Source organism: Protopterus annectens, chromosome 8.part1 (genome assembly GCF_019279795.1).
Source record: "Protopterus annectens isolate FY-2018-M chromosome 8.part1, PAN1.0, whole genome shotgun sequence".
Taxonomy (NCBI): Eukaryota; Metazoa; Chordata; order Ceratodontiformes; family Protopteridae; genus Protopterus; species Protopterus annectens.
Window position 1 is genome coordinate 239,721,114 of NC_056742.1, and position 18,848 is coordinate 239,739,961.

An 18,848-nucleotide genomic window follows, 5' to 3' on the forward strand; every position below is an offset into this window, starting at 1 on the left:
GGACATGAGGGTTAGGGCAGATTTAAGTGAGTTAGGGTTAGGGAGCGGGTGAGGTGAGTGTGTGATAGTGACGGACCTTAGGGTTAGGGTTTGGGTTAAGGTAAGTGGGTAGTTAGTGGTGTGTGCATAGTTTAGTGTAGGGTTAGGTATCAGATTTTAGGTGCATGTGTGTGGATTTCTGTTTGTTTGGTGTGCTTGTGTTGTGTGCATGTGTTTTGGATCAGCGATTTTTTTTTCCCTGGGAATTGTGTGATCCTGCTAACCCAATAATATTACATGTCTGTATTGTCTTTAAATGTGTAGGAATGTAAATTGGTTTACAACTTCCATTTGCCAAAGGATCTGAGGTCTATGTATTTTCATAAGTGGATGCTAAATACTGCTAGCTTTCAGCAGTGGGAGTTTTACCTGTGACAGAGTCAGATGACAAGAAATGTCATTCTGCAAGCTACCCTAGGATATTAATTTAAGAACTCTCTGAGAGAGAGGTAGTATTCTGTATGACCTGACAACATCAAGATGCACTCACCACATCTGCCTTGCTTGCTCTGCAGTAAGTTATTAGGGTACAGTAATTCTCTTAGATACAGTCAGGACTATAGCAGAGCTTAGCTTAGATGTTTTTATTTTTTTGAGGTGGTCTTGCAATGCTGTTTTAGATATTTCCTGTTATTTTAAACTCTGATGTAATTAAGTATTGTCTTGTTCTTTTATTATTTATTATTAAATATATTTAAACCTTTCAGTATGGCTGATTTGTGTAGAGACATATTTATATTCTGAAAGTGCATGAATATTTATTTGGTGACACTTTGTAGGCCACTCCTAATAGCTTTGCTGTTGGTCAAACTACCATTTGTATTGATAGTAAAATTACACAGTAAGATTGGACACCTTTTGTTAAGGGTATTAAAGTAGCTGAGAAACAGTTGGCTGCTGGCAGTGATAACTACCTTATAGTTTGGGTAGAAGGAGGCATAGCTAGTAAACCTGTGCCAGCCTTTCCCAGGTGTGTCTGTGTGTGTGTGTGTGTGTGTGTGTGTGTGTGTGTGTGTGTGTGTGTGTGTGTGTGTGTGTGTGTGTAAAACAAATCTCTAAGAGTGTGTGTGCCATCTACTTGGGCAGAGACACAAGGCACTCGTTGGACAGAGAGGGTGCTGGAGATCTTGACTTGCCACTCAGCTGAGAGCTCAACTCTATATCTCTGTCAGTGGGTAGTCTTACTGGGGATCTGGAGAAAGAGAAAGAAACCAGCCCCAGACTGACTGTGGTCACTGTGTGCTCTTAAGGGAAATTGCATTTGCTGCAGAGAGCTGCATCTAGAAATACTGTGTGTGTACCTGTCATTGTCCTAATGTATGTCCCCCAGTGGTGCTAGTGGTGAGGATTGAGGGTCCTTGATTACTGGGCCAGTGGTGGGGCATCACAGTAACAAAGACGTTTTTACTTGTAAGAGTGGATGGTTTTATTCACAGAGAGGATATTTTTGAGTGCCAATAAATGCCACATCAATTTGATATCCTTTTATCTCTAGGTAGTTGTCTTTGCATACTGGAGTATAGAGGTAAACAACATTTTGATCACATGCCCCCTGTCCACTAAAGCAGAGCATAGCTTCTTCCATGAGTGGACCCATATAAAAAGGTCACCCCAGGGCTTATCTCATAGGTCATAAGATTTATTTCTACTATCTTACTGGATGATGTGTCTAGTCTAATGGCTACACATTTAGCTGGTGTTCCAATAATAGTGATGAATTGTGACTGCTAACCATAACATTGCTGTTGCAAGATTTACTGAAAACATTTGATAGCTAGATACACCAGAAAAACTATACATCATCTCTGTACTTGAAGGCTTTCATCTTTCTCTTAAAAGATCCCATCTCCAAATGAAATGGTCAAGACTAGCCAATTTAACTAGGGGTTGCCAGCATCATTGGCATAAAGGGATAAACCTGTGACTAGGATCCAGATGACCCAAGTTTGACTACTGTCTTGGGCACTGAATGAGTTAGCTAGACAGGGAAATAGAAAGAAAGAGGAAGTGAGAGCAGAGCTTGCTTGCATCTCTCTTGCAGGAGGGTTAGGGACTACATGATTGGGGTACGTACACCAGGCAGAATGTCCACTAGAGATGAGCTCATGAGAAGAACTTTTTTGTGGGATGTCTTCACAGAATCAGAGACACACATGTCATGTACACACATTGCACATCATTCCTTGAGTACAATATGGGGTGTGTGCAATGGAAAAGGTAATGACTTAAGTAAAAATTCCTATTTCCAATGGTGAAAAAAGCCATCATCTTTGAAATAAATTTGAAATCAGACACTTTTTCCACCTAAATTACCTTTAGAAATGCCATTAAGACAAACTATCTGCTCCTAAGTGATACATTGGCAACTAGGTAACTAGTATTGTTACTTAATGTAAATATAAAGCCGTGTTTTGGTCAATATATGTATTATGGACCAGAGGGACCAATTAGGCTGACTTACTTAATAGAAGGGTCTTATATCCTATTGACCCTATAGTCAAGTATACATTTTTCATTGTTTTTGACTTTTTAGGAACCTACACTTTTGTGTAGTATTTTTATAGATGTATGTACTTTTTGAAGCAGGGTGGTTCCTTTCCCTTTATTGGTGCTTTTACAATGTACATAAAATACTTGCATGGCGTCTGCATTTTTGTATATATATACATATTTACATTTTTTGTATATATTACATTCTTTGTATATACTTGTTTTATATTTCTGTATATACATTTGCAAAGTGGTGGAGTCCTCATCCGCTTTGTATATAGGTTATTTTATTTTATTTCATTTTATTGATGTCTGTATATGGCATTTCAATATTTTTGTATTTTTAAATACAGCTGTCGTTTGCAGGAAACAGGAAGATGTCACTTCCTGGTTTAATTGTTTTAAATGGAGTGTTTGATTTTTAGAATTGTGAATCTCTGAAGAAGCCACGGTGTTCCGTGGCGAAAACGCTCTGTTGGTTTGTTCTAATAAAAGCGTTTAGGATTTTTATGTGACTAGGTGGCGTGATTTCTGCAAACAAGGTTCCTCTTTTTGTTGCGTACTTGGTTTGGTTTCGTATCTTCTTTTACTAAGATTCAAATCCCAACCAAACCCACTTAACTTAACTGAATATATGGAAACACAGACCACCATACTGTACCAGCATGTAGACAGCTGCACAGATGCAGCTCTATCCTGTGGAAACAAGTGCAGGGCAAACCTCAGAAAGAACCTCCCATGGTGGAACCATAATATCAACAAGCTTTAAAATAAAACAAAGAGAATTTTGACCAAAAGTTACAAGAGTAATTCCCAGACTGATAGAGCTCTTATTATTGAAATAAACAAGCAACTCAGGATCTTAATAAAATCCACCAAAGCCAAGTATAAGGATGTAATAGCCACCCAAGCCAAAGACAATCACAAGGCCCTTATAGTTATGTTCATAATTTCAGCAGCACAATGCAGCAATGTGCCAGCAATGTGCTGAGCTGATTGTAAAAGATGTTACCTACATTGAGGCTGAAGATGCAATGAACTTAATAGCCGATAAAATCAGCTCACACTTTACTCCTTCTCACCCTTTGTCTATCCCACAAAATATACATGAAATTCACTCAACTCCAGCTATCACACAAGATCAAGTCCTAAATGTAGTATCAAAAGCTAAAATACTGCATCAGTGGGTCCTATAAATATCACTGGATGCATCTTAAATATAATGAAGCATAATTTATAACTCCCCCAGCAACATAATTCAAACTTAGCCTCCATAGAGGTTTGGTACCAAGTGTATTGAGAGCGGCTACAGTCATTCCCCTGCATAAGGGAGAACCTTTCAGAGATCCAGGCAAATACATCCCTGTAAGTCTGACCAGCCTCATATGTAAACCCATGGAAAGTTGCATCATGAAAGTAATTATTAAGGATATATTGAACCTCCAAACACTGGATCCATCTCATTTTGATTTGGTCAAGGGCACGTCATGCTTATTCAACCTGGTAGACTTTTTTGAAAAGGTCACCAAAGCAACGGATGAAGTTAAAATGGTAAACACCATACACTTTGACCTGGTCAAGATTTTTGACAGACCCCTCCATTGAGGTATAGTAGAAAAGCTAAATAAACTGGGAATAAAGACCTATAGCATTTGCTGGATTGTCAACTTGCTCATAGATAGTTGGCAGTAGATAAAATAGGGGAAGCTACCTCCATAAAGAGACCTGACACCAGATGGGTCCCACAGGGCTTGATGCTGGGACTTCTCTGAAGTAAAAAACAATGCCAAAGGACTCTGACTAAGCTTGCATATTACTGCAAACTGGGAGCAGTCACTAAATCCCCAAATGACTTAGCCATCCTGCAGGAAGGTTTGTCCCAAACAAGTAACTGGTGCCAGAATCACATCGACTGAAACTAAATGCCAAAAATGTATTATTATATCCTTTAGAAAGCTGTTTCTCATGGGGAACTACCACATTGGCAAGCATCCCTTACGGTTATCTCATGTGATCAGGATTTGGGAACTTATGCAGACAGTGACCTAACTTTCAAACAGCATATGTCCAGTGTTGTAAGAAAGTCCTTCTATATTGCACAGCTTATAAACAAAGGGATTTCTTCTAGACCTGGAAATGTCATTGTCCCCTTTATGCAGCACTCATCAGGTCAGTTATTGAGTATAATGACTCCTTGACATGTATATGGCCATACACATGAAAGAATTGGAATGCCTATGGAGATCAAAGCCCTGTCACTATACTCAGTATCCTACAAAATACTAAGAGGTGACCAGTGTCTGGCATACAAAGCATACTCTGACCCAATACTGATGGACCTACTGCACATCAGCAAATAAAATGACATCAGAAATACTCAGTCTATGGTTCTAAATCTTTATTGCAACATTAATAAAACAGTTTAGAAGAACAGGTAAAGCTCACATATACCATTTCTTTGGGACAGACTTCCCAGCCACATAAAACAAAGCTCATCCCTGTCCAAATTCAAGTGCAGCTTGGATCTATAGATGATGTAATGATGTGAGGTATTGCCAGCTGTGCCAGGAGACGTAGAGCAGTGGATGTGTAACATATGTCAGTATAACTAACTGGAGTTTTGTAAAAAAAAATATGCCATTTGTATATCAAACTGAATTGTACAGATGCTTGTGTTAAAATGTATTTGTAAAGCTGCTTGTGTTAAAAATGTACTAGCATTGTGTCCTGCTGGACAAGAAAAAGAAATATACTCATATGTTAGACTATTATAACTATTAAAATTAATACTGTAACAGAGGATACTGGAAGAGAAGAGGTTAAGCTCAGCTACAGCTAACATTGAAAAATAGTATGAAATTAAGTTGCTTAACTTAGGCCATAAAGATTGTATCTTACAGTTCTTATCACAGTCAGAGATGAAATGTCTGTGCCAAAGAATGCTATATTAGCTCCTGTAGGAAGAATAGAAGTATTTTATTGTTTTATGACTTCCAGAAACTGCAACAGATCTTAGCAAAGCTCTATTTGTGTGTATGGTAACACATATATGTGAGATTCTTGTTCAGTTTCCAATAATGTGGGTAGTATGGGAACCAGAAGTCAGATGACCAGGTGTGTGTGTGTGATGTCATTCTGTAATCCATCACAAAAATGATATTTAATACTAGATGAGACTGAAGTCTCAGGGTACTCTGTTTTTGGAACCTAACAAGGAAGGACCCCTCACCTACTTCATCTTGCCTTGCTGTAGTAAGTGACCAGGGAATATAATTCTTTAGATCAGTCAGGATTATAGTGAGATTAGTTTAGTACTGTTTTTTTCTGTATCTGTGTGAATCTATTCAGCGGTGTTGTTTAAATATTTCCTGTGATTGAAACTCTGGTGTTTATTGTAAATGGATATTTAGTATTTTCATGTTCTTTTATTATTTATTATTAAGTATATTTAAACTTTTCATTGTGGCTGGTCCTTTAGAGAATATTTTAATCTTTGAGAGTACTCATATCTATTTGGTGACTCTGTGGCCACTCCTGAAAGCCTTACTGCATTGGTCAAAACACTACCATTTGTACTAATATTCATTTCACTCAGTATTATTGGGTACCCTTGTAAAAGCCTTAGAGTAGCTGGCTTTGGAGTGTCTGATGGCAATAACTATCTTATAGTGTGGGCAGAAGGGGTTATAGCTAGTAAATATGTGCCAGTCTTTCCCAGGTGTGTGTGTGTGTGTGTGTGTGTGTGTGTGTGTGTGTGTGTGTGTGTGTGTGTGTGTGTGTGTGTGTGTGTGTGTGTGTGTGAAGCACTGGTTTCAGCAGGGTGCTGGAGGACTTGGCTTGGACACTTGGCTGAAGACTCAATTCTACAGTTGTACAAGTGGGGAGTCTCACTGGGGCCGTAGAGAGAGAGAGAGAGAGATCCAGACCTTAGACTGAGTGTGTTCCCTGTGTCCTTTTAAGGGAAATTGTGTTTGATGCAGATAGCTGCATCTGGAAATACTGTGCATATCTAGTTTTGTTCCAAGTTAACGTCCCTCTCCAGTGTCAGTGGTGAGGATTCAGGTTCCTTGATTACTGGCCCAGAGAGGGGACATCACAGATAGGTTATAGAAAATTTACCCCAAGACTAACTCCTAAAAACTGAGTCAGCTCCTGAATGCTTTATTCCTCACTAGGGGTAACATGCAATTTTTGACCATGGGATGGATAAGGTCAGTCAAACATGAAAAAGGATAAGTTAATTCAAGCACCAAGAGGGAAACTGACTAGGCTTAAAATGGCCCACAAGGGCAGCTAACCTAGTAATTGCCTATGAATCTATAAAAGAGAAGTGGACGGTGAAAAATCCTGCTGCATTCCCTCATACTGAGTAAAAGGAAACATTCTGAGTTAGTACACAAGTTGCAATGTTACTGTAGAGCATTTTAAAGGCTGGCACTGTTATTAAAGGAATCTGAAAGCTTTAAGTTTCTATCATAAATACTACCAACAAATGGATTCAAATGCCTTATCAGAATTTATTAAGGCCTTTGTCAACAGGTCTGGTAAGAAGACAGATACTTGAAATATATTTACTGGGAAATGCAGGTAGTCTCTGCTACCACTGCCTTTAAGAAAGTGGCTTAATGATATCCTCTAATGTTTGGAAGAATAATTTTATGGAAGTCTGCCCAAAAATATTCAATAACCAGTTTAGGGATGAGGGTGAGATGCCTATGTTAGCCAGTTTAGAGAGTAGGAGAGAGAGGGAGACTGTATCAAAGGCCTTGGGGATGTGTACAAAGAGAGACAAGATGATTTTGCCATTATCTCAGGCTTGGTTAACTATGTCAGAGAAGGATATGAGAGCTGTAGTAGTGCTATGGCCTGGTCAAAATCCATGCTGGATGGGAGAAAGGATTTGGTTGTGAAGCACATAGTGAAGAAGTTAGGTGTGCATGCACTTTTCCAGAATCTTAGAAATGGGTGAGAGAATAGCAATGAGTTGTAAGTTGGAGATGTCTATGTTAGTGCTTCCTTTATGGAGAGGCAGAATATATGCCTTTTTCCAAATAGTGGGTATATAGGACTCCAGAATACATCTGTTAATAAGCATGCTGATGGGATAGGCTATAGAACTGGCAGTGATTTGAAGGAACTTGGGAGGTAGGTTGTCTAGGGTGTTGGTGCAAGGTTTGAGTTTTTGAAGCAGATTTTTTATTGTGTTGGTGGGGATAGGTGAGAAAGAGAAGTTGGTGGAAGGGGAAGTTGAGGCATGTTGGGTGGATGGATTGGAAGGAAAGGTGGCAGTTAGATTAACTATGGTGTTGATGAAATAGGAACTGAAGAGTGAAGCTATTTCAGTGGGTGTTTTGTCAGGGTTTAGACAAGTATTGTTACTTGACCCTGGGTTTATTAAGGAATTGATGGAACTCCAGAACTTTTTAGGGTTTTGCTTATGTTGGTTTTGTAGGGTAAGGTAGTGATCTTTTTGTCTTTTATGATTAGATGCTTAACTTGATTGTGGAGTTGTTATATTTTGTCAGGTTATAGTTATTTTTATTTTTTTGCCAATGTTTCCATGCTTTGCCCCTAGTGGTCTTGAGCTGTTTAGTGGGTTTTGTGAGCCAGGTGGCATGAGTCGCTTTCACCTGCCTTAGAATAAGTGGAGCTATGTTGTTTAGGACCTTGAGAAATGTAGAGTTTAAGAACTCAACAGCCTCGTCTAGGGAAAGGAATTTCAATGGATTCCAATTGATGCATTGAAGAGTGTTGTTAAATGTGGTAGGGCAGAAATGGGACAGGTCTCTAGTTTGTTTGTAGTGATGTCTGCTAAGTGTTGTGGTGGTTTTTCAAAGTATGAAGGCAGGAAAGTGATCACTTAAGCTATTGGGGAGTGTTCCTTGGATGCAATTTTATTTGGGTCAGACACTAAAATCCAATCCAGGATAAAGACACTGTTATTATTTTTGTTTGGTCTAGTTATGTTGTTAATTAGTTGGGTGAAGGTATATAGGTTGATATTAGAGTTGAAATGTTGGTGGGAGATGTCTAGCCAATTAATATTGACATTGTCTAAGATGATAGTTTAATTTTTTATACTGTTTGAAGCCCATGCAAGTATTCAGTCTAATATAGGAATGTTACTGGCAGGAGGAATGCATATTACAATAATTCAGATGCATTTGCAATTGTTCAGTCTAAGGAAGGAGACTAATATTTCAGCTGAGGAGAAGGGTGGGATAGGCTTAGTGTATGAGGATGGAATTCTGTATCTTTAATATAGGGCTTTAGCCATGTCTCAATGGTGGCTATGATGTCAGGTTTATTATGAGCTATCCAGAAATGGAAATCAGGTATTTAGTTTCTGATACTTTGGAGGTTAATGGTTGTAAAGTTTAGTGATTTGTAGGAGTTGGAGGGGGTAGGGGTTGGGCTTGGACCTGGGTTGGAGTGTATGTCTCCCCATTAGGATAGTGTAGAACTTGTGGGTGGGATAGAGTTGAGTTTCTGTTTTCTTTTTGTTTTTCATAGATAATTTTGAGTAATGGCAGTACTGATGTTGATATAGTGATGAGGGAGTTTCGGAAGGACTTTTATTTTTGAACATAGTATTATGTCTCTGACATATAGGCTAGAGGAAACATTAGAGAAGCTGGTAAGTGATTGTGTTTGATGGGCTATAGTGGCTTTGGGATGGTAGTTGCAGTAGATATTTTGTAGTGAAGTTAGTTGTAGAAGGAGGTAGAAGGATAGGGACAGGGTGAGGAGTATAGTTATAGAGGTTAGTGACATAGTGCAGGAGTTGGAGTTGAGGTAGTTTGGAGGGGTGTTAAGTAGCTTAGAAGGATATTAAAGCTTGGGAAGATAGGGGGACTGGTAGCTTAGGATGAAGTTGTCAATTAGTACGTAGTTAGTGAGTATGAATTAATGGTGTGTTGTGGGTGTATGTTGGATTGATGTCTACATGTGTGATTGGAGGATGTGTGGAGATGGGTGGAGCTGTGGTTGGAATAAATGTAATGGAAAGGGGGTGGGTGGGAATGGGGGTAGGGTAGGGGAGCAGAGTGAGCCCAAGTGAAGCGAGGGCGAACAGAGTGGGCTGGTCCAGGCTACAACTAGCAGCAAAAAACAATCAACAAAAAGCAGGTAAGCTTATTTTGGAAGAGAGATTGAAAGTTCAGATAGGACATAACAGGTCCTTTGCAAGGAGAAAAACACTAGAAAGGAATAGCTGAGTGGGTGGAAAGTTAGCTAGAGGTGGGAGATGGAAAGTGGTATAGCTTGCAAGCAGGTCAGTAAATATAGGAGCATGAGCTATAGTGTAATGCAGAAGGGATACTTTAATACCTGTAGTAGAAAATGTGACCAGGAAGTCTAGGTGGGATATGGAGACAGGAGATGTTAAAGCAGGGGGTTAAGAGGGACAGGGGTAGGGCAAGGCAGAAGTGATGTACAAGGGACTGTGGGTTTACAACAATAATTGTAGCTTTAGTTAAAAAATACTGTTTGTACATACGTAGCTATTAAAACTCGGGTACTCAGATGTAGTGCCCGGGAGGGTGCTTGCAGTGGATCCCTTTGTTTTTGCCATTAAGTTAGTGTTTTCAACGTTAGACTGACTAAGGTCAGGGTTGGGTGTCCTAGCTGGAGAGAAAAAGATGCAAGATAAGGTTAGTCATATGGGAGAATGAAAGACAGAGATAGCGATAGGATAGCGAGAAAGATAGTACAAGTAGGAGGGGGGAGAATAGTAGAATGATGAAATAATAAGGTACAGGGAGAGAGGAATGACAGGATATGAGAGTGTGCAGTTAGAGGTGAGCAGTAAATATGTAAAGAAATACTATGGCATTCCACTTTAGCAACTTTAACGTACAGTTTCACTATGCAAAAAGCTTAAGTAACAAAGTGTAGACTACAGATAGCAAACAAACAATAAGCAGTTTTTAAAGGCAGTGGCAGTTTGTTACAGCTTTTAACACACAGTTTCACTATGCAAAAAGTGTATGCAATAAAGTGTAGATTTGCAGGTGGCAAACAAACATTACGTATAGGTTTTAAGGCAGTAAAAGTCTCTGTCAGCTGTTCTATACAAAGTTTTCAGCTTTAGTCATGTTAAAGCATTAGAAAATATAATAAGGATAATGTCCTTTATTAACATCTGAAATAGATTGGTTACCACAGTATCATGTGGTGTGCAACACCATAAATCCTACTCATGTAATTAAAGGTACGCTAATGGTACATTGTGAAGTTACAGGAAACTTAAAATAGTAGTAGGCAAGAAGGCAAGCAGTCCCGCATCTAAGTGTTGGCTACCTAGCCACTATGGTAAAAAATAGCCTAGGAGATGTCCCAAATGAGCAGTGGCTCAGTTGCTGAAATAGACTAGGCTCTGTTAGTGCATGAACTGAGAAACCCCTCTCAGAAGATTGAATAAGCAGATAACGGACAACAATGCTGTGTACAATGCATGAACATTTTCTTTTAATTTTGCATGGATGAATGTCTGGATTAATGTCCTTAGCTTAATCTAATGACAATTTTTTATTGCAAGCAGGATTTAAAAAATGAGAGACCACAATGTAATAAATAGTTTTCTTTAAGCAAATAAATGTTCATTGTTAGATGAGAAATCTGTAGCTCAGGGCAGCTCTATATTTTGATCTTATGCTTCCATGGAAACAAGCTGACTAATGGTAAAAGCAAAAAACTGGAAGGTCTGGACCTTGTTTACTGAGAGAAACATAAAATTAAAAGGTACAAGGACAATCAGTACAGTAAAAATAATGTCTGACATTCTTGGAAATGAATACATGATAACAGCTTTTTCTGGCAACTAAATACTTTAATGCATTTACTAGAAAAGTGTAAAATGTAGTTTTATTTAAAGAGAACTAGTGCACTTTTTCCTAAGGCTAAAAGATAATGTTTTCTGAAACATACAAGTCATCATTCACACGATAAGAACTGACAGCAATTACGCTAAGTAGAAGCACAGGCTGTAACATGTGTTTTAGCATGGATAACCTTAATTTTAATGTAGGTTTTGCCTGCAAGTGCAGCTGTCATTTTGGGGTAATAGTTCCTATCAAGAGGCTTAAACTTCATTGTTTTCAAATTTACACAGTTTTGTGTGCTTGTTTTAAGTTAATATGTTATAGGAGTGTTACAAGAGGATGTTTGTTTTTTGACAGTTTTCATTAAAACAAAAAGCCTTGTAAAATGCGGCATAGGTTCAAATGAAGATGACAAAAAAAAAAAAAAAACAACTGTATGAAAGATCAATCTGCCAAACATTAGTGGGTGCATGTAATACAAAAGCTGGAAATATACATTTTAAAAAACTGTCATGTATAGTAGATGGGAATAATAACTTTATCATAATGTGTGGGTTAAGATGATTCTGTTATGGCAACTAAGGATATGTGGGAAGACACTAAAAATATAATACAAAAACTGAGAAAATGCAAGCTTTTATTTATGGATATTGAGAGCAAGATACAAGTAGTGAAACTGTTTTTAGTCCCTTTAGATTTATATACAGGTCAGGCATATGTTTATCAACTAGAGGAAAAGGTGTGCACAGTTATTCTGCTGTTGCAGGTGTCTTGTAAGGTACATCCCAAATGGGGAGTTGTATTCTATGATAGGTCTGATGAGTGATGAGTAGAGGGGTACAATGACCTCTTTTGATCTGGATGCGAACCCTTTTGTGATTAGGTGGGCCATGTAGAAGGATTTTCTAACCACTTTGCAATGTGATTATCAAAGTTGAGATTACTATCTACTTGGGTCCCCAGATCCCTTATTACGTCTTCTGTATTTAGGGGACTACTACCTATGTGGTAGTTTGTGTGTACTTTGTTTTTCCCAAAGGGGATGACTATGCACTTTTTGGCATTTAGCTTGAGGCCATGATTTTGACACAAAGTATCCATCTCAGTGAGACCCTTTTGGAGGATGTCTGTATCAGCTGGAGAGTCAATTATAGCCCCTAGTTTGCAGTCATCTGTGAACTTGGTCAGCCATAGTCCTCCTGTGCTTGCCTGTACCTCTGAGAAGTATATGCCGAACAGGAGGGGTCCTAGGACTGAGACCTGGGGAACTCCACTTGTAACCGATTTAGAGTTGGACCTAGGTCCTGCAACTCTCACCATGTGGGTTCTGTCCATGAACCAGTTGGCAACCAATCTTGTGATGTAGGGGTTTATGTTCAGGCTGGTGAGCTTGTCTATAATACCAGAATGGGGAATGGTGTCGAAGGCCTTTGCAAGGTCTAGATAGGCTGTGTGTACCACCTTTCCCTCATCTATAGCCTTGGTAACTGTCTCAAAGAAGTCCACCAGGTTCAGGAGGCATGATCTGCCAATAACAAAGCCGAACTGGGTAGGGTCCAGTGTTTTGCAGTTCCAAATGTCTCTGTTAATGAGTTCCATGATGATGCACTCCATAGCCTTGCAGACCAAACTAGTCAGGCTTATAGGGCGATAGTTCCTGGGGTCTGTTGTGGCTCCACCTTTGTGGAGCAGAATAACCGCTGCTGTGTGCCACTCTATGGGTATGTAGCCTGTGGAGAGGCTGAGTTTGAACAGTGTGTTTAGGTGAGGAGTTAGTTTGTCTTTGAGCTCATGTAGGACACAGCCTGGGACACCGTCTGGTCCCATTGATGCTGTGTTTTTACTTTGGAGAGGGCTGTTTTAACCTGAGTGTCTGTGATTTCAGGGACTCTACATTCGTCTGGTATTGTTATGGGCCCTCTTGGGGGTGGGGGGGGTGAAGTTTGCGCTGAACCTGTCTGCCAGGATGTTGGCGATATCCATTGGTTCAGTGCATTTTGTACCATTCCGCACTAACTCCGAGCAGATCTGAGCATTGCCACTTAGATTCTTGACATAGCTAAAGAATGCATTGTGGTTATCTTTGGAGTCCTTGGCAATTTTTCTTTCAAAGCTCGCCTTGGCTGATTTTATGAGGGATCATAGTTTCATGCTGATGCTGATCAGGGATGTCTTCCCTTCTTGGGATTTTACTCTTTTCTGTACTAGTTTCCTCCTTCTATTGTATAGCTTGTTTATGGCAGGAGTCCACTAGACTGGTTTCCTTTTTTTGGAGTTGTGAGTCTTGGTTTTGCTTGGGATGGCATGATCCATGCATTCTTGTAGGTGCCCGTAGAATGCATTAGTAAAGATTTTTGCAGCTTGGACAGCATTATCCTTCAGCATGGGGGCTTTGAAACTTTCCACCTCGGTCTTAAGTAATGTGAAGTTTCCTTTTGAAAATTTTTTCATGGTGGTTTTCTTGTCTGGGGGTGGGGGTGGAATGTGGATATCCAAAGTGATTTGTTTATGGTCAGATCTAACCAGTGAGGGGTTGACCTGTGGTGTGGAACACCAGTCGCCCATGTTGGTGATGACCAGGTCCAATATGTTGTCACCTCTGGTGGGAGTGTTGACCAGTTGAACCAGGGCATTTGAGTTTATAAATTCTATGAAATGCTGGGCAAGGGAATTAGTACTTGAGTAGTTCTCCCAGTTAATATTTGGATAATTGAAATCACCCAATATTAGGGTGTTTGTTAGGACCTTTATGTTTCCCAGTGTTTCCAGGAACGTGGAATGGGGGTCCTGGGACATGATGGGTGATCTGTAGCAAGCTACAATTTCAATTGCAGTTTTGCCCATTGTTAGTTGCACGTGGATGATCTCTGAAGCATCGTGCTTTGCCACTAACCTGGAGGTGTGGGTATCCTTGATGAATATGGATACGCCCCTACCTTTTGTATTTCAGATTGGGTTCTGTGGCTGAAATGTATGGTATGAGTTGTAGCCTGGTAGTGCTGGGGTGCTCTCTGGAGCCTTAAACCAGGTTTTTATTACTGCACATATATCGATTTTCTCCATACTGAGGAGTGCCTCGAGTGCATGCATTTTGAGGTTCAGACTTCTGGCATTGGGTAGCACTACCCTCAGTTTTTTGTTACTTGTGCTATTTACAGAGGTAGGCTTGTCTTTTGAGCCTTGCCTAAAAAAGGCACTTTGGGGGCGGCAAGAGCCTTGGCCAGTATTCGAAAGCCTAAGGGTGACAGGTGCAAGCCGTCTCTAGCGAAGCAGCGTGGCTTGTCGAGCATGTCATTCCAGGTGGATAGACACTGGATCCCCTTTGAATGACACCAGAAACTTAGCCAAGTGTTGAAATTGAGACTTTTTTCTTTATACCATGGTATCATTCTTGGAGAGAGCAGGATGCTACTCAGGGTCAGGTTCATACCGGCCTGGGCTATGTGATCAGAGAGCTCTTCCATGTCTCTTTTCATGTAGTCCAGAGAGGTACGGCTCAGGTCATTCACACCAACATGGACAATGACAGAGTCATATTTGTACTTGTTCTGTAGTAACCTGAGTGCTTGTGTTATGTGGCGGATCCTGGCACCCGACAGGCAGCTAACAGTAACCTTCTCCTTATTCACCCTAGTGTGTGGGACGTCAGTGTGCCTGACTATAGAGTCACCTCTTACTAGTATGTTGAGTATGTTATTTTGCCTTAAGGGCTGTGATTGCATGGCACATTGGTTTTGTGAAGTATGTGTTTCATGGCTTGTGTTGGGGGGGGTGGAGGTTGCTTGGATGTTTGCTTTGGAGGTCTCTGTTGGTTTTGCAGATTTTTATTTAGAGCCTCCGAGTATGTTTTCTTGTATTTATGTGTGTTTTTCTCCAGTGCTGCTTTAACGGGTTTATGTGAGACTGGTGGTGTGATGCAAGTATTTCCCTTCTCCTCTTGACTGTTTGATCCAGTCTTGGGTTGAGAGAGCTTAGCCTGCAGTTTGGCTGTATAATTGCATCTCTCGCATGTATTAGTGTTTGGTGGTAGGAGGAGGGGGTTGTCTGTGTACATGAGGCAGTTGTAACATTGCCTGAAAATGCCCAGATTCACCAGTAGGACTGGAGAGTACACCTGAAACTGCTCTTTGGACATGCCTGGATAGGTACAGTGAACTGTTTTACTGGATGGCTGATAAGGTCGAATAGAGAGCCTTGTCCTTCTGCACAGTACAGGAGGGTCTAGTGCTATGGTTTATAAGCGCTTGCTATAAGTTTTGAGTAAGTGCCAGGCTGAGAAATGAGTGGCTTGAGTGCTTAAGTTGAAAGTTTGTCTAGTTCCAAGGGAAAAATTGAATAGGAGACTTTGTGGCGCCGGGAATAGTTTTACCCTAGCTAACCGGCACGCAAAAAACGGGCAAATACAGTATTTATAGCATGGAAATGAAAGAGATAGAAATTAGCCCAAAATGGCCAATAAACTACTAATTTCTGTGAGGGGAAGATGGCAAGAGTCTAGTGGGTTAAGTTGAGCCTTCCAACAGAAAACTGTGGTTTAGGATTACCTGATTTGAAGGGATTTGAAAGGATATTTTAGAGCTAGACAATTAAGGTATGTATATATATATATATATATATATATATATATATATATATATATATATATATATATATATATATAAAATGTATTTATTTATTATACATTTGTTTACCGGGAAAGTCCGACTGGAACTAGGTCCATTTACAGCGGAGGCCCAGGGAGAAAAGCTCCACAACAACAATTTTATACAGTGTTATATATACAATCAAAAATATTTCATATAATAGATCTTTCCAGGCAGGTTTACATTACACAAAGAGGGCCCTGGATGTCGGTTATTTGGGAAGGAAAACAAAACAAGAGATACACTCATTGTCTGATGCAATCAAAGTGACATCACAGAAGGCAATATAGTAGCAAAAAGTAGCTAAAAGTAGTCCTGTTCTAGGAGTTTCTGAAGTACTGAGTATTAGGCATAGTGAGCAGTGAGAGAAAGAAGAACAGAAGAAATGGAGGAGCTTAGGAAAGCATTTATGTAATGCAAGGACAGAGCCATGACTGCAAGAGGTGTGCCTTGAGTCATTTTTTGAACAGTGTGATAGATGTTGCTGAGGATATATTTTGAGGGAGCTTATTCCATTCCTTAGCGATGGTATGAGAGAAGAGGGCTTTCCCTGCAGTGTTGTTGGCTTTGGATATACAGAGCAGGGTCTTGTTTGATGAGCGTAGAGGACGGTTTGCTGAGTATTGCTTTAGTAGTTGGTTTAGGGCTGGCGTTTTGTGGAAATTCTTTAGTATGTTGAAGGTGAGCACTAGTTGGTGATACCTAATTAGCTGAGGGAGTTCTAACCATTGTAGGTGTTTTAAGGCAAGACAGTGATGACTTCTAAAAGTGGAGTCATTGGCAAATTTTGCAGTCTTATTGTAACATGATTCTAGTTTGTCTAGGTCTGTTTTCCTGATGAGAATTAGGATTGGTGATGCATATAGTAGGGTAGACAAGAGGTGGGTTTGGGCTAGGGTGATTCGTGCTTGGCCTGATAGGAACTGTTTGTGTTTGTATAAAGTTCCTAATTTTTTATGAACCTTTTTAATGGTTTGAGAGATGTGGACATTGAAGTTAAGATCCTGATCTATTTCGACACTGAGTAGCTTAGTATGAGGGGAGGGAGAGATTAATGTGCCGTTGTTGGAGGTGATGGTGAAAGAAAGAGGTGTGGTTTTGGATTTGTTGGGGGTGAACAGAAATAATTTGGTCTTTTTGGGGTTTAGAATAAGGTGGATATCAGTAATCCATTTTTCTATGGAGCAGAAGGATTCTTGGATAAATTTCTGAAGAGTGGTTATGGTTGGGGCTGAGCAGATTAGGGTTGAGTCATCTGCGTACTGTGTAAGTGATGCATGCAGGGTGGAGGTATGTAGTTTGTTGGTGAAAATGGTAAATAGTAAAGGACCTAGTATTGATCCTTGTGGAACGCCTACAGTAGTTGGTAGTAGTGGTGATAGTATCCCTTGCCATTTTACTGACTGTTTTCTATCAGAGAGATAGTTTTTAAAGCAGGAAGTAGTAGAGGGGGCAAAGGAGATGGCGATTAGAGTGTCTATAAGTAGGTTATGTGAGACCATGTCAAATGCTTTAGATAGATCTAAGAAAATGGCTGATATGAAGTTGTTGTTGTTTCTAAGTTGATTAATCTGGTTGGTAAAGGATAGAAGAGCAGTAGTTGTACTATGGTTTGGGTGGAAACCATGCTGTGTGAGGGAGAGGAGATTATGTGAGGTTAAGAAGTGCATCACCTAGGTGTGAATGCATCTCTCCAGGAGTTTAGAAAGGTGGGATAGGATAGCAATGGGGCGGTAGTTTGACAGTTCATAGGAGTTACCTCCTTTGTGTAGGGGTATTATGTATGACACTTTCCATAGCTGTGGAATGTAGGCTTCCTGTATAGAGTGGTTTATAAGAAGTGAGATGGGGTAGGCTAGGGATTCTGTGGCTAATTTTAGGAAAGTAGTGGGTAGGCCATCTGCTGCGAGAGTGGTGGGTTTTGGTTTTGAGAGTAATTTTTTTACTGTGGAGGTTGGTATGGGTGAGAGGGTAAAGGGGGGTATACTATTGTGATCTATAGTTGAGGTGAGTATGGGGTTATTGTTGGATAGCTGGGCAGATAATGATAGAATAGAGTCTGTGAAGTAATGGTTAAACTCGGAAGCTATGCTGTCATTATCATTGTTGGTGTTGGTGCTGGTATATATACATATATATATATATATATATATATATATATATATATATATATATATATATATATATATAAAAACACAAACAGGAAGTTATAATTCAAAGTGGAAATGGATAATGCTGAAGCATGGGGGAAGTAAAGAAATAAGGACAGAGTGTGATTTTGGATGCAGATCCTTAGGGAAAACAATACCAGACATATAGAATATTATATTTATAAAGTAGTAGAAAGTATTATGAGAACAAAGCCAACACGAGAATAGAGAAAAGAGATTTTGCTAATAGGCATGACTGCAATTAGGAGTACAGAGAACAGGCAAGAGGGGGCTGGAATTTACCTGGAGAAAATTGGAAAATGAACCAAGGTATTAAGAGCAAATAATTAGAGAAAGGTAACAGAGGGGGGAGAGGCCAAGAAGACATTGGGACTGGAGGCTGGAGACTGCCTTCTCAATCAATTATTGATATCAGAGTTTAGGCAAAGAGAAAGGGATAGAGGAATCCTTAATGAAAGACCAGCTCTGGTAGAATGTTTAATTGAATCTAGAGCAGAGGCTGCTGTTAAAAAGGAATAACTAGTAGGGCATATAAAATATTGTATAAGTATGGGAATCAATCAGAGGACTTTAGAAAAGACTGGGAAGAGACAGACTGGATAAGCAGTTCACAAGAAAACAATGGGAGGACATATGTATAGCTTGCAACAATGCAACAAAGTCTAGAAGGTTCCATATTTTTG